The sequence below is a fragment of the Phalacrocorax carbo genome, chromosome 19, assembly GCF_963921805.1.
Source record: "Phalacrocorax carbo chromosome 19, bPhaCar2.1, whole genome shotgun sequence".
Lineage (NCBI taxonomy): Eukaryota > Metazoa > Chordata > Aves > Suliformes > Phalacrocoracidae > Phalacrocorax > Phalacrocorax carbo.
In genome coordinates, this window is record NC_087531.1 from 5,774,299 (window position 1) to 5,788,044 (window position 13,746).

Genomic DNA, 13,746 nt, shown 5'->3' on the forward strand with positions numbered 1-13,746 from the left:
CAGCCCTTGGCAGACCTTTTCAAACCATAGCACCGGTTCCCTACCCGGTCTTGCCCTCTTCCTTAATCTTAAGGGGTGTCCTTTCCTGAGTATTTAAATGTATTTAAGGAGTGGCTTTTTCCAATTCATATGCTATGTCTCAAAAAAAACCAGTGTATACCGTGGATAGCCTATTGCTATTCCCAGGAACTAATATTTAACTGATCCATGTTATTGTGTAATTGTCTCCCCTAATAGGTATTCATTTAGGAGCTTCTCCGTTTACAAATTCTACAGGAGTAATCACAGCAAAATTCCCACAGCAACTTAGCTTATGTTCTTTGATGATGGCCTCTTCAGGTTCGTCTGATGGTTAGCTTAGTTTCTCCGGGTTCAGATGTGACTCTCCACTCCTTCACTGGACCTTTCACTCGCGACACATGTGTCCACCCTTTTTCAGCAGTTTTCACAGCTGTTTCTGTAGTTAGTAAAACAAGGAAAGGTCCTTCCCAAAGGGGAGATAGGTTTCTTTCTTTCCATGTTTTTATTAGGACCTTATCTCCTGGTTCTAACTGATGGATTGCAAATCCTAAAGGTGGTGTCTGGGCCACCATCCCAATCTCTCTTAACTCTTTTAATCTTTTTCCAATGGTAATTATATATTTTTGGATACTATGATCTTCAATTACATTATTCCCCAAAGGCATCCCTTGAAAGTAGGGCATGCCATATAACATCTCATATGGTGATAATCCAGTCTCACTGTATGGTTTAGTTCTTATATTTAACAGTGCCAATGGTAAGCATTTTGTCCAAGGCATTTGTGTCTCAATCATCAGTTTAGCCAATTGTTGTTTTATTGTTTGATTCATTCTTTCTACCTTCCCCGAACTTTGTGGGTGCCATGGAGTGTGGTATTCCCACTGAATGCCCAATGATTGACATAATAGTTTTATTATTTTGGAAGTAAAGTGTGTGCCCTGGTCAGAATCAATGTACTGGATTATCCCATATCTAGGTATCAAATGTTCCAATAAAATTTTTACCATCTGTGCTGTAGCCCGTGCTACAGGGTAAGCTTCTACCCATTGTGTCAAATGATCTACTACTACTACTACTACTAAATATTTTATTCTCCCTACTTTAGGCAGTTCAGTAAAATCTATTTGTACTTTCTCGAAAGGTCTGTAAGCTGTTTTTCTCCCTCCTATTGCCACTTGTCGAAACACCTTTTTATTTACCTTTTCAGTATAATTTTCAAGCACTCACATTAAGCAGCACAGGAAACATATGCACACTAGATTTCTTTGCACTGAAGCCCAGCAGTTTAAAAACGCAGGAATACACTCTATTGTCAAATTTAGTATAATATTATAGGCATGCAGAACTTCACATATCTAAACAAAATCAGGAGGCAGGACCTAAAACATAGCCTTTGTGAAGAATTCAACAATGCCTCAACATTTGCAATCTAATGAAAGTCTAACCACTTAAAATGAGAGTGCTGATGTGACCCTCCCCCAAAATATATTTGTAAACCAGAGACTAAACTTGCTTTAATACATGTGAACAAAATTTGCAAAGTGATCAAACAAATTCAGAGATGGAAAATAAACAGACTCAATAAGTTACATTTTAAAGGTTTTCCAGTTAACCATCTATTATTTTTCATCTCAGTTTAATTGAATACCTCTTCTTAAATAGACAGAGAATATCTTAACAAAAGCAATCAATTTTGCCTATTTTGTTGTTAAGTACTACTTTCAAGGAAGTGAAAGTGCCCAGTTTTACAAGTAATTTTAGATTCAGATTATGGACTGAAAGTAGAAAATATGACACTGAAAACACAGCAGTGTTAACAAATACAAAATATGCAGCTTTTGGGAAAAAAGCAGCTCACAAGGCACTTGCTATAGTGGTCCATTAAATAAACAGTATACATAGTGCACCCTTAAAACATGATTGTTATGCATCAAGCTTTTTCAGTGTTAAACTTCAGATTAGAAACGGCCACTAGGTTCTGTGTATTCTGAAGCAGCTGAGCAGCCTTGTTTCATGTAATGGAGATGAAACAGATTAGAAGTGGGGCACAGAAGGAGAGAATTTGAAATAATTTCTTGTCATGCGACAAGTTTTTCTGTATAGGGATAAAATTAAGTGTGGAATGCCATTCTAACACACACCCCTCTCCCTCCTGACCCCCTGCCCCAAAAAGCTACATTCCTGCTACTGGAAGAGCCTGGCATTTTAATTACAATTGATTCTACCATCAACTACTGGTTTGGCTCATCATTTGCAGCTTTGAAAAGTAATGTGCATAAGAGTAGCATTAAGCTACTTTCCTTTCCGGAGCAAAAACTGGCAGGTAAGGAAAAGTATCTGTAAAAATTGTACATTATTCCAATGCCTTAAAATGCTGAATTAAGATCTTATCAGGATCTAGCTTCTTCCTTCCTTTACTCAGCCAATGTCCTAAGTATTTTACTTCCAGTTCTACAAACTGTAGCTTTGATCGGGACACCTTCAATCCCTTCTCCCCCAGAAAATTTAACAATTTAATGGTGGCCTCTCGGGTCCCCTCTTCAGTTTCTCCTGCTATTAATAAATCATCCACATATTGTAATAATTTTACCTCCTTGGGTAATGTAAAATCTTGTAAGATTTTCTCTAAAGCTTGTCCAAATAGATTTGGTGACTCTGTAAACCCCTGTGGTAGTACAGTCCATCTTAATTGTTGTTTTCGCCCTGTTTCAGGGTCCTCCCACTCAAAGGCAAAATAATTTCTGGATTCCTCATCCAGAGGACAGGCCCAAAAAGCATCTGTCGTGGTTCAGCCTCAGCTGGCAACTGAACACCACGCAGCCGCTCGCTCACTCCCCCCCACCCCTGTGGGATGGGGAAGAGAATCGGACGAGCAAAAGAACTTGTGGGTTGAGATAAGCACAGTTTAATAACTACAATAGAATGATGATGATAAATGATTATGATAATAATGACAGTAATGTTAATATAATAAAAGGGAAAAGGAAGGAAAGGGAAAACAGGGAACAAAAACGCAGAAACACAAACGATACAACTGCTCACCACCCGCCGACCGACGCTGCCCGTCCCCGAGCCGCGATTGCTCCCTCCCTCTCCCGGCCAGCCCCTCCCAGTTAACATATACTGGGCATGACGTTACATGATATGGAATATCCCTTTGGTCAGTTTGAATCCGCTCCCTTAGCTGTGCCCCCTCCCCTCCCGGCTTCTTGTGCACCCAGCAGAGCATGGGAGGCTAGACATGTCCTTGACTAGTACAAGCGCTGCCCAGCAGCAGCCTAAACATCTATGTGTTATCTCAACAGGTTTTTTTCCATGCTAATTTCAAAGCACAGCACTATACCAGCTAGAGTGAAGAAAATTAACTCTATCCCAGCTGAAACCATGACAGCATCCTTCAAATCTATTACACTATACCAAGCATATCTAGGAGAAATATGACTCAGTAAAGTGTAAGGATTTGCCACCACAAGGAACTTGGTGATCGTTCGCTGATTTACAGCTCTTAAATCCTGTACCATCCTGTAAGACCCATCCGGTTTCTTTACAGGGAGGATGGGTGTATTATGGGGAGACATACATGGTTCCAAAGTTCCTTTTTCCAAAAGTCTGTCAACTACAGGTTTTAATCCTTTTGGGCCCTCCCTGGGTATAGGATATTGCTTGATTCTAATTGGGCGATAAGGGTCTATCATTTGAACACTTATGGGGTCCATTTCTATTTTTCCAATTTCCCCTTCTTTATACCACACTGAGGGGTTAATAGCTTCTTCGTCTTTTTGTGTTAAAGTGTATAATTTAATCTGCAATTTATCCCCTTTACTCTGAATGTTCAAATTTAACTTCAAAATCAAATCCCTTCCTAATAAATTGTACTCCGCTTCAGGGAGCAAAAGTAAATCATTAAGGCAAATTTGCTTTTCTGTCTCTACTTCTACATCTTTCAAAATAGGTACTTTAAAAGGTTCTCATTTTGCCCCAACTACTGACATATAGCTCTTCCCTTTTTCTATTCCTTTTGGAAGTTTTTGAATGGTTGATTTCTCAGCTCCTGTATCTACTAAAAATAAAACTTCCTCTTTATGGGGACCAATTAATAATTTTATCAAGGGCTCTGTTGATGTTGAAGTCCCCAGAAGATATAGCCCCTGACACCCCTATTCTTTAAACATTCTCTCATCTTGTTCCCGTTTTCGGCAGTTCTTCTGAACATGTCCCCTCTTGTTACAGTAGTAACAGATGGGAGTTGTGAATCTCTCTCGGTGAGGTTGTCCCCGGGGTGTCTGCTCTATTCTTTTTTCTCCTTTCTCTCCAGATGGAGTCTTATTTTTCTGACTTTCTCTTACTGCTGTTACAAAAATTTTTGCTTTCGCTTTCTGCTTTTCTTCATCCCTCCTAACATAGACTTTCTGGGCTTCTCTAAGTAACTCCTCTAATCCTCTTTCTTGCCAGTCTTCCAGTTTTTCTAATTTCCTTCTTATATCCCCCCAAGATTTGGCTACGAATTGTGTTCTAAGGAGTGCGGTCCCAGCCACTGTATTCGGATCAATTCCAGAATACATTTGTAAGCTTTTCCTCAACCTCTCCAACCATTCTGTTGGGGATTCGTCTTTCCCTTGTTGTTCATTAAATGCTTTATTAATGTTTTGCCCTCGGGGAACCGCTTCCCTTATTCCCTGTATGATTAATGTTCTCAAATCCCTCATATTCTGTCTTCCGTGGAGTTGTTGATGATCCCAGTGGGGATCCACATTTGGCCATTTCTGATCTCCCGGGGGTCCTACCTGATTCTGTCTTTCCCAAATCCTTATTCCAGCTTGTCTAATCATTCCCCTTTCTTCAGCAGTAAATAAGATTCCTAAAATGGAATGTATTTCTTCCCAGGTATAAGTATTAGGGCCTAGGAATTGATCTAGTTTTTCAGCTACTCCGAGGGAATCATCCAATAGGGTCCCCATTTCTTTCTTAAAGTTCCTTACATCTGTGGTATTTAATGGGACTGCCACAAACCCGATGCCTCCCTGATTGCCTCCGAGGGGTACCTCTCGTAAGGGATATAGAGAAGCCCCCTCAGATATAGCAGTCCTACTTCTCGTACATGCAGCCGGCGGTTGATCTAATTCCGGTGCTGTTGGTGGGGGGGGGGCAGGGATAACGATGGGACTGGTGGAGGTACTACGGCCACTGGAGGGGAAGCCGCTACCGGAGGTGGATTATTAGGATATGGGGGCGGCAGGTTATCCAGTGGTTCCCATTTATCATCTTTTTCCCTTTCTTTTTCATCTTCATCTCCTTCTTCTTCCTCAAAGTTTTCATCTCTTTTCTTTAATGTAAGTGTTGAGGCTGGAAAAGGACGTGAAGTCCTGAGCCACAATTCTGCATAATCGCTTTCCTCCTGACTAAAAGGTTCCTTTGAATTAACATATATATTCAAGGCCTGGCAAATCCAGTCTTCAAAAGATCCAAAAACAGGCCAAAAGACAAGTGGTCTTAAAGGTTTCTTCGGCCATTCAACCATACAATATTGAACCAATTTTAATTTACTTTTTCCTTTTCTGGGGCCCCTTTCATTCCAATTTCTAATCATTATTCCTAATGGACTTTCTGATGGTATGTCTGGTAATTTGCTCCCTTTCTCCTGGTCCTGGGTCCTCGAATTTGTCTGACCCATCTAGGAATTTTGCTGTGGCAATTCCTACAGCCCTTGGTTACCGGTAAGAGTGTCTTGCAGGGGGTTTAGGACCTATCACCCACCCACGAATCCTATAGGAATCACTTCGGTCCTTCACCGGCCAAGTCCCTCGCGGGAGATTGGAACCGCGGTTAGAAAACCTCCACAATCACTTCAGAACTAGGTTCTGTCTCAGTCACACTCTTACACACACAGGCAACCGAATCCCACCCAACCAAACGGTATACAGCCTAAATACTTACGACTCCGTCGTCTTCGTTTGGATCTTCGCGCGCAGAATTACGGGCAAAACAAACTGCTGCAGCTGGCAAGGGAGCTTATGAAAATTAAATTCCTTGCTTGTCCCTGTTCGGGTTCAGGATGGCGTTAGCCCTGACCCAACCTGACCAGGAGCCACCAAATGGTGGGGCGCCCCTCCTAGATCAAGTCAGAATTCAGGAACCAAGACCCTCCCGGACGAGGCCCCAATTGTTATAATTAATTTAGCCTTCAACGGAATTTCAATCAAAGTGTACAATTTATTGAATAGAGACAAGCAAGCAGCGCTGGATGCACGGGGGATCCTTCTGCCTAACGTGCATCCCGTCATACAAAATTACAGGGTTTATATTCAGTTACTTAATTAATAACAATTAGTAAAAACACGCCTAAGTTTACACTCATTGGTCAGTGATAAGCATCCCACTTGCCGTTGGTCAGCCGTAGTTAAATTAGTCACGCTTGCCATGTAGATTAGCCCGCATGCTCTTTACAGGTGTGGGGGGCAAGTCTTTTTGGTCACTCCCCTTTGCAGCAGGGTGCCTCCACTGTTAGTCCCTGAAGGTCAACTGAATTGTATCTTTTTTAGGAGGACGCCCTCCCGACTGGCCCAAGCACCATCTCAGGCGCCAGCCCCCCCAGTTATCTGATCAATTTTGGGTCACGCTTTTGTCTTCACCATCAACCCAAATCGCCAATCAACATTCCAACCATTAAGACAGTTAACAAGTCAATTGAACGGCCCTCGGTTACACAAGCACAAACAGAACGGTCAAATGCTAGAGGGTCACACTTCACCGTGTGACTCTAGCATTGTTCCATAGTGACACGAATCAGATGAACACATTTTACAGATTTTATATGGAGGAAATACAGAATGGTACCTTTGCAACTTTGTTCTATGATGTCTGTGCCTCTATTACAACAACCTTTTTGTATCTTGAACATCCTTGGGTGGTTAAGGTGCACTTATTGTTAGTTTTTGGGCATGTTGTTTTGGTTTTGACTAAGCAACTTAAGAATATCACCCAGAAATCTGCCCCGAGGCTTGATAGTTACGAGTGGCAGGGCATGTGGGATAGCATGGGCAAATACCTAGGGCAGTGGGCACCCCCAGTGTTTGGAGTTTCACCCCTGAACAAGTGCAGAATCCTAAAAAACTAGTAGAATATTTGGAGAAAGTGTGTTGTTATGCTGGGAACTCCAGAGAGACACAGATCACTGCAACATGCTGGGGCCTGGCCCATGCATACCGAGCCCTGCTCAACAGTATTCAGTGCCCCCAGGGGGAAGAGAAGGTCTCTGGATTGAAATGCAGTGACTGGCACTGTAGTCACTCCAGCCCTGAGGACAGGCACTGCAGCCACTCAAACCCCCGTGACAAGTACTGGAGCTGGCTCAGAAAATAAACCCGTACCAGTATCAGTTGCCCCCATACACAAGATGAAATATTGGAAGCGGACGTCAACTCGTTTAGAACGGGATGATGAAGAACCAGGGCCATCGCGGGGAGAGGAAGGAGAAGTAATAAATTAAATGGAGACCACTCGATCCCTGTCCTTGAGTGAGTTGTGAGATATGCGAAAAGATTATAGCCCTCCTTCAGGTGAGCACATTGTCACCTGGCTGCTCCGATGCTGGGATAATGGGGCCAGTAGCCTGGAACTAGAGGGAAAAGAAGCCAAACAACTGGGATCCCTTTCTGGGGAAGGGGGCGTTGACAAAGCAATTGGGGGAAAAAAACACAAGCCCTCAGCCTCTGGAGGCGACTCCTGTCTGGAGTGAAGGAAAGGTGTCCCTTTAAAGAAGATGTTACATATCGCCCAGGAAAATGGACAACCATGGAGAAAGGCATCCAGTATCTAAGGGAATTAGCTGTGTTTGAGGTGATTTATGGTGACCTGGATGATCAACGGTCATCCAAAGATCCAGATGAAGCCGAGTGCACGCAACCCATGTGGTGGAAGTTTGTACGGAGCGCACCATCTTCGCATGCAAACTCATTGGCAGTGATGTCCTGGAAAGGTGACGAGACACCAACGGTGGCAGAGGTGATAGATAGGCTTCGGGATTACGACACAAATATCTCTTCCTCGCTTGTCTCTGCTGTGGAGAAACTATCCCAAGAGGTCCAGCAACTCAAAGAAGATCTGTCCTACTTCCCACCTCGACAGGGCAGTGTCTCAGCTATTAGGAATAAGCGTCCTTTGGCTCAAAGAAGGGGATACACACCACGGGCCACCCTATGGTTCTGCCTGCGTGACCACGGAGAGGACATGATGAGGTGGGATGGCAAGCCTACCTCGACCCTACAGGCACGAGTACATGAACTGCAAGGAAGAACAGTCACTCAGGGAGGCTCTTCCAGGAAAGCTGCTGCTCCAGTTTCCAGTGAGCAAGTCCCCAGACAGAGGAGTAGAAGCGCAGGTTTTATTTCTAAGTGTAATAGAGGGACTCCTGATTCACATTTACAGGAAGTGAGTTGTGACTGCCATGATCAGGACTAGAGGGGCCCTGCCTCCAGCCGGGTGGAGGAAAGGGATAACCGGGCTTACAGGACTGTGTGGATCCGATGGCCTGGCACGTCCGACCCACAGGAGTATAAAGCTTTAGTGGACACCGGCGCACAGTGCACCTTAATGCCATCAAACTATATAGGGGCAGAACCCATCAGCATTGCTGGAGTGACAGGGGGATCCCAAGAGCTAACTGTATTGGAGGCCGAAGTGAGCCTCACTGGCAATGAGTGGCAGAAGCACCCCATTGTGACTGGCCCAGAGGCTCCGTGCATCCTTGGCATAGACTGCCTCAGGAGAGGGTATTTCAAGGACCCAAAAGGTTACAAGTGGGCTTTTGGTGTAGCTGCCTTGGAGACGGAGGAAACTGAACAGCTGTCTGCCTTGCCTGGCCTCTCAAAGGACCCTTCTGTTGTGGGGTTGCTGAAGGTCAAAGAACAACAGGTGCCGATCGCCACCACAACAGTGCACCGGCGGCAATATCGCACCAGCAGAGACTCTCTGATCCCCATCCATAAACTCATTCACCAACTGAGGAGCCAAGGAGTCATCAGTAAGACCCACTCACCCTTTAACAGTCCCATATGGCCAGTCCGGAAGTCTAATGGAGAGTGGAGGCTCACAGTAGACTATCGTGGCCTGAATGAAGTCACTCCACCGTTGAGTGCTGTGCCAGACGTGCTAGAACTTCAATACGAACTGGAGTCCAAGGCAGCCAAGCGGTATGCCACAACTGATATCGCTAATGCATTCTTCTCAGTCCCTCTGGCAGCAGAGTGCAGGCCACAGTTTGCTTTCACATGGAGGGGCGTCCAGTACACCTGGAATCGACTGCCCCAGGGGTGGAAACACAGCCCTACCATTTGCCATGGACTGATTCAGACTGTACTGGAACAGGGAGAAGCTCCCGAACACCTTCAATACATTGATGACACCATTGTGTGGGGCAACACAGCGGGAGAAGTTTTTGAGAAAGGAGAGAAAATAGTCCAAATCCTTCTGAAAGCTGGTTTTGCCATAAAACAAAGTAAGGTGAAGGGACCTGCATGAGAAATCCAGTTCTTAGGAATCAAATGGCAAGATGGATGTCGTCAGATTCCAATGGATGTGATCAACAAAATAGCAGCCATGTCTCCACCAACTAGCAAAAAGGAAACACAAGCTTTCTTGGGCGTTGTGGGTTTTTGGAGAATGCATATTCCCAATTACAGTCTGATCGTAAGCCCTCTCTATCAAGTGACCCCGAAGAAGAATGATTTCAAATGGGGCCCTGAGCAACGACAAGCCTTTGAACAGATTAAACAGGAGATAGTTCATGCAGTAGCTCTTGGGCCAGTCCGGGCAGGACAAGATGTAAAACATGTGCTCTACACTGCAGCCGGGGAGAATGGCCCTACCTGGAGCCTCTGGCAGAAAGCACATGGGGAGACCCGGGGTCGACCCCTAGGGTTTTGGAGTCGGGGATACAGAGGGTCCGAAGCCCGCTCTACTCCAACTGAAAAAGAGATATTGGCAGCATATGAAGGGGTTCGAGCTGCTTCAGAAGTGGTTGGTACTGAGGCACAGTTGCTCCTGGCACCCCGACTGCCAGTGCTGGGCTGGATGTTCAAAGGAAACGTCCCCTCTACACACCATGCAACTGATGCTACGTGGAGTAAATGGGTTGCACTGATCACCCAGCGGGCTCGAGTAGGAAACCCCAGTCGCCCAGGAATCTTGGAAGTGATTATGGACTGGCCAGAAAGCAAAGACTTTGGGTTATCACCAGAGGAGGAGGTGACACGTGCTGAAGAAGCCCCACTCTATAACAAACTGTCAGAAGATGAGAAGCAGTATGCCCTGTTCACTGATGGGTCCTGTCGCCTTGTGGGAAAGCACCGGAGATGGAAGGCTGCTGTCTGGAGTCCTACATGACAAGTAGCAGAAGCTGCTGAAGGAGAAGGTGAATCGAGCCAGTTTGCAGAGGTAAAGGCCATCCAGCTGGCCTTAGACATTGCTGAACGGGAAAAGTGGCCAGTGCTCTATCTCTATACTGACTCCTGGATGGTGGCAAATGCCCTGTGGAGCTGGCTGCAGCAGTGGAAGCAAAGCAACTGGCAGCGCAGAGGCAAACCCATCTGGGCTGTCACACTGTGGCAAGATATTGCTGCCCGGGTAGAGAACCTGGTTGTAAAGGTACGGCATGTGGATGCTCACGTCCCCAAGAGTCGGGCCACTGAAGAACATCAAAACAACCAGCAGGTAGATCAGGCTGCCAAGACTGAAGTGGCTGAGGTGGATCTGGACTGGCAGCATAAGGGTGAACTATTTCTAGCTCGGTGGGCCCATGACACCTCAGGCCATCAAGGGAGAGATGCAACATACAGGTGGGCTCGTGATCGAGGGGTGGACTTGACCATGGATGTTATTGCACAGGTTATCCACGAATGTGACACATGCGCTGCAATCAGGCAAGCGAAGCGGGTAAAGCCTCTGTGGTATGGGGGACGATGGCTGAAATCTAAATATGGGGAGGCCTGGCAAATTGACTATATCACACTCCCACAGACCCGCCAAGGCAAGCGCCATGTGCTTACAATGGTAGAAACGACGACTGGCTGGCTGGAAACATATCCTGTCCCCCACGCCACTGCCTGGAACACTATCCTGGGTCTTGAGAAACAAGTCCTGTGGCGACATGGCACCCCAGAGAGAATTGAGTCAGACAGTGGGACTCATTTCCGAAATAACCTCATAGACACCTGGGCCAAAGAGCATGGCATTGAGTGGGTGTATCACATCCCCTATCACACACCAGCCTCTGGGAAAATTGAACGGTACAATGGACTGTTAAAAACTACACTGAGAGCAATGGGGGGGTGGGACATTCAGGCACTGGGATACACATTTAGCAAAAGCCACCTGGTTAGTCAACACGAGGGGATCTGCCAGGCGAGCTGGCCCTGCCCAGTCAGAAATCCTACATACTGTGGAAGGGGATAGAGTCCCTGTAGCGCACACAAAAAGTATGCTGGGCAAAACAGTCTGGGTTCTTCCTGCCTCCGGCAAAGGCAAACCCATTCGTGGGATTGCTTTTGCTCGAGGACCTGGGTGCACTTGGTGGGTGATGCGGGAGGATGGAGAAATCCGATGTGTGCCTCAAGGGGATTTGATTTTGGGCGAAAACAGTCAATGAACTGAATGGCACAATGTGAACTGCTATATAACATTGTGTGTCACCTCTGTGTTGTATCAATGATATCAGAGTACGAGCCTCCCAACCCATGGAAGACAGACTGTGAAACAAGCCATGCAGCAGGGATGGAACGATGACTGACTCGGTGTGCAGCAACCCAACGCCACACACACCACCTCTCCCACCCTGAAAGACTGATACTGCAGATGGAGCCCAGAGCCATGGACTGGGTGAACTCAATGGACAGTTTAATGGACATTTTACAGGGAAGGTCCATGAACTAAGGGAATGATGTCTGTGTGTTATGTTAAAGGATGGGAAGGGGAGGGGTGGTGGTTGGTACGGTTGTATTGCATCGTATGGGACCTGGGCATGGTGTAAATGGTATGGAATAAGGGGTGGAGAATGTGCTGGTTTTGGCTGAGAAGGGGTTAATTCTCCTCACTGTGGGGGTCGGCTACCTTTCCAGCTTCCCGCGCTCTGCCGCGTGGCGGGGGGGGGGGGGGCTGGGAGGGGCGGGGCCATGGTGGGGGCGGCTGGCCCCGACTGGCCAATGGCAGGTTCGTGCCATACCATGTGACACCATGACCAGTATATTGAGGGGGGGCAGCGGCGGCGTGAGCGCGGAGGCGGCGCGGCGTCGGGTCGGCGGGCTGCTGCGGCGCGGGCAGTTTGTTCCGGCGGTTCGTTCCCCCTCTCCCCTCCCTTCCCCCCTCCCCCTGGGCTTTGCGCCTCTCGTTGTTCTCCTTTACATTGCATTTCTATTGTTGTTTCTTTTAATTTTGATTATTGAACTGTTCTTATCCCAACCCAGGAGCGTTACCCTTCTGATTCTCTCCCCCATCTACCGGTGGGGAGTGAGCGAGCGGCTGTGTGGGGCTGAGCTGCCGCTAAACCACGACAGATGAGCATCTTCCTGCCACCCAGATCCTGGTCCCGAGGAGCGGGAAATGGGACCCCTTGCCCTGCCCTGGGGGGCACAGACTTACCTCCCACCACAGTCCTGGGGCCAAGGGAGGGGCAGGATACCCTGCCTGCATCTCGTGGGTCCAGCAAACTCCTCTCAAGGAGGGAACCCCAAAATCCAAAGGGTCCCTGGAAGACCCCTGGGGGCAGCAGGAGCCTCTCACCCCTCCCCACTCACAGAAGTATCTAGGGCAGTGTGGGGAAACTAAGGCACAGAGCACCCTGAGCAGGGCAGGCCCGCATGCTCCACATGGGGGGCTTCAACCTGTGTCTGTGTGTCCCCAGTGCTTCCATGGGCACTGGGGACAGCACTGTCGCCCTCTGCCCAATGTGGAGGATAGCGAGAGCCTGTGGCACTGTGCCAGGCCGGTGCTGAATAATTGAGGAGCATTGACATGCTGGCTCCATGGGCTGTGGCAGCTGGAAAGCTGGCAGCCGTCCCCAGGGAGGTGACAGGGAGGTGACCTGGGACCCGCTTCCCTCTCCCTGGCACTGCCTTTTTTCCCTTTGCTCTGTCCTGCTCCCAACAATGGCCCTGGGAGGACCCTTGGGTGCACTGGGAGCTCAATCCAACCAGCCAGGGTGGCAGTGCTGACCTCCATGGGGCTGCTGTCCCCATGGTGGGCAGCCACCCCACATCCCAGGGCAGGTCACCATGTCCCTGAGACACTGGGGACATCCTAGGGAAGATCCCCATGTCCTCACATCCCTGTGAAATTTGGGACATCCCAGGGCAGGTCCCCATGTCCCCATGAAACTTGGATCGTCCCAGGGCAGGTCCCCATGTCCCTTTGAAGTTTGGGACATCCCAGGGCAGACCTCCATGTCCCCATGAAACTTGGATCATCCCAGGGCAGGTCCCCATGTCCTTGGGAATGGCACTCACATCCGCCTTCTTGAACTTGGCCTTCAGGCTCTTCATGGCGGCTCCAGCCTCAGCCCTGCGGCATCTGGACAGGGGACAACCATGCTCAAGGGTCTCTTCCCCCACTGCTGTCAGCTCAGCTGCCCCCAGACCCACCGCTCTCATACCCCTGTCCTCGCCTGCCATGTCTCCCCACCGGCCACAGCACCTGGAGAGGGGGGAACCAGACGTGAGGGAGTTGGGTTACGGCCCG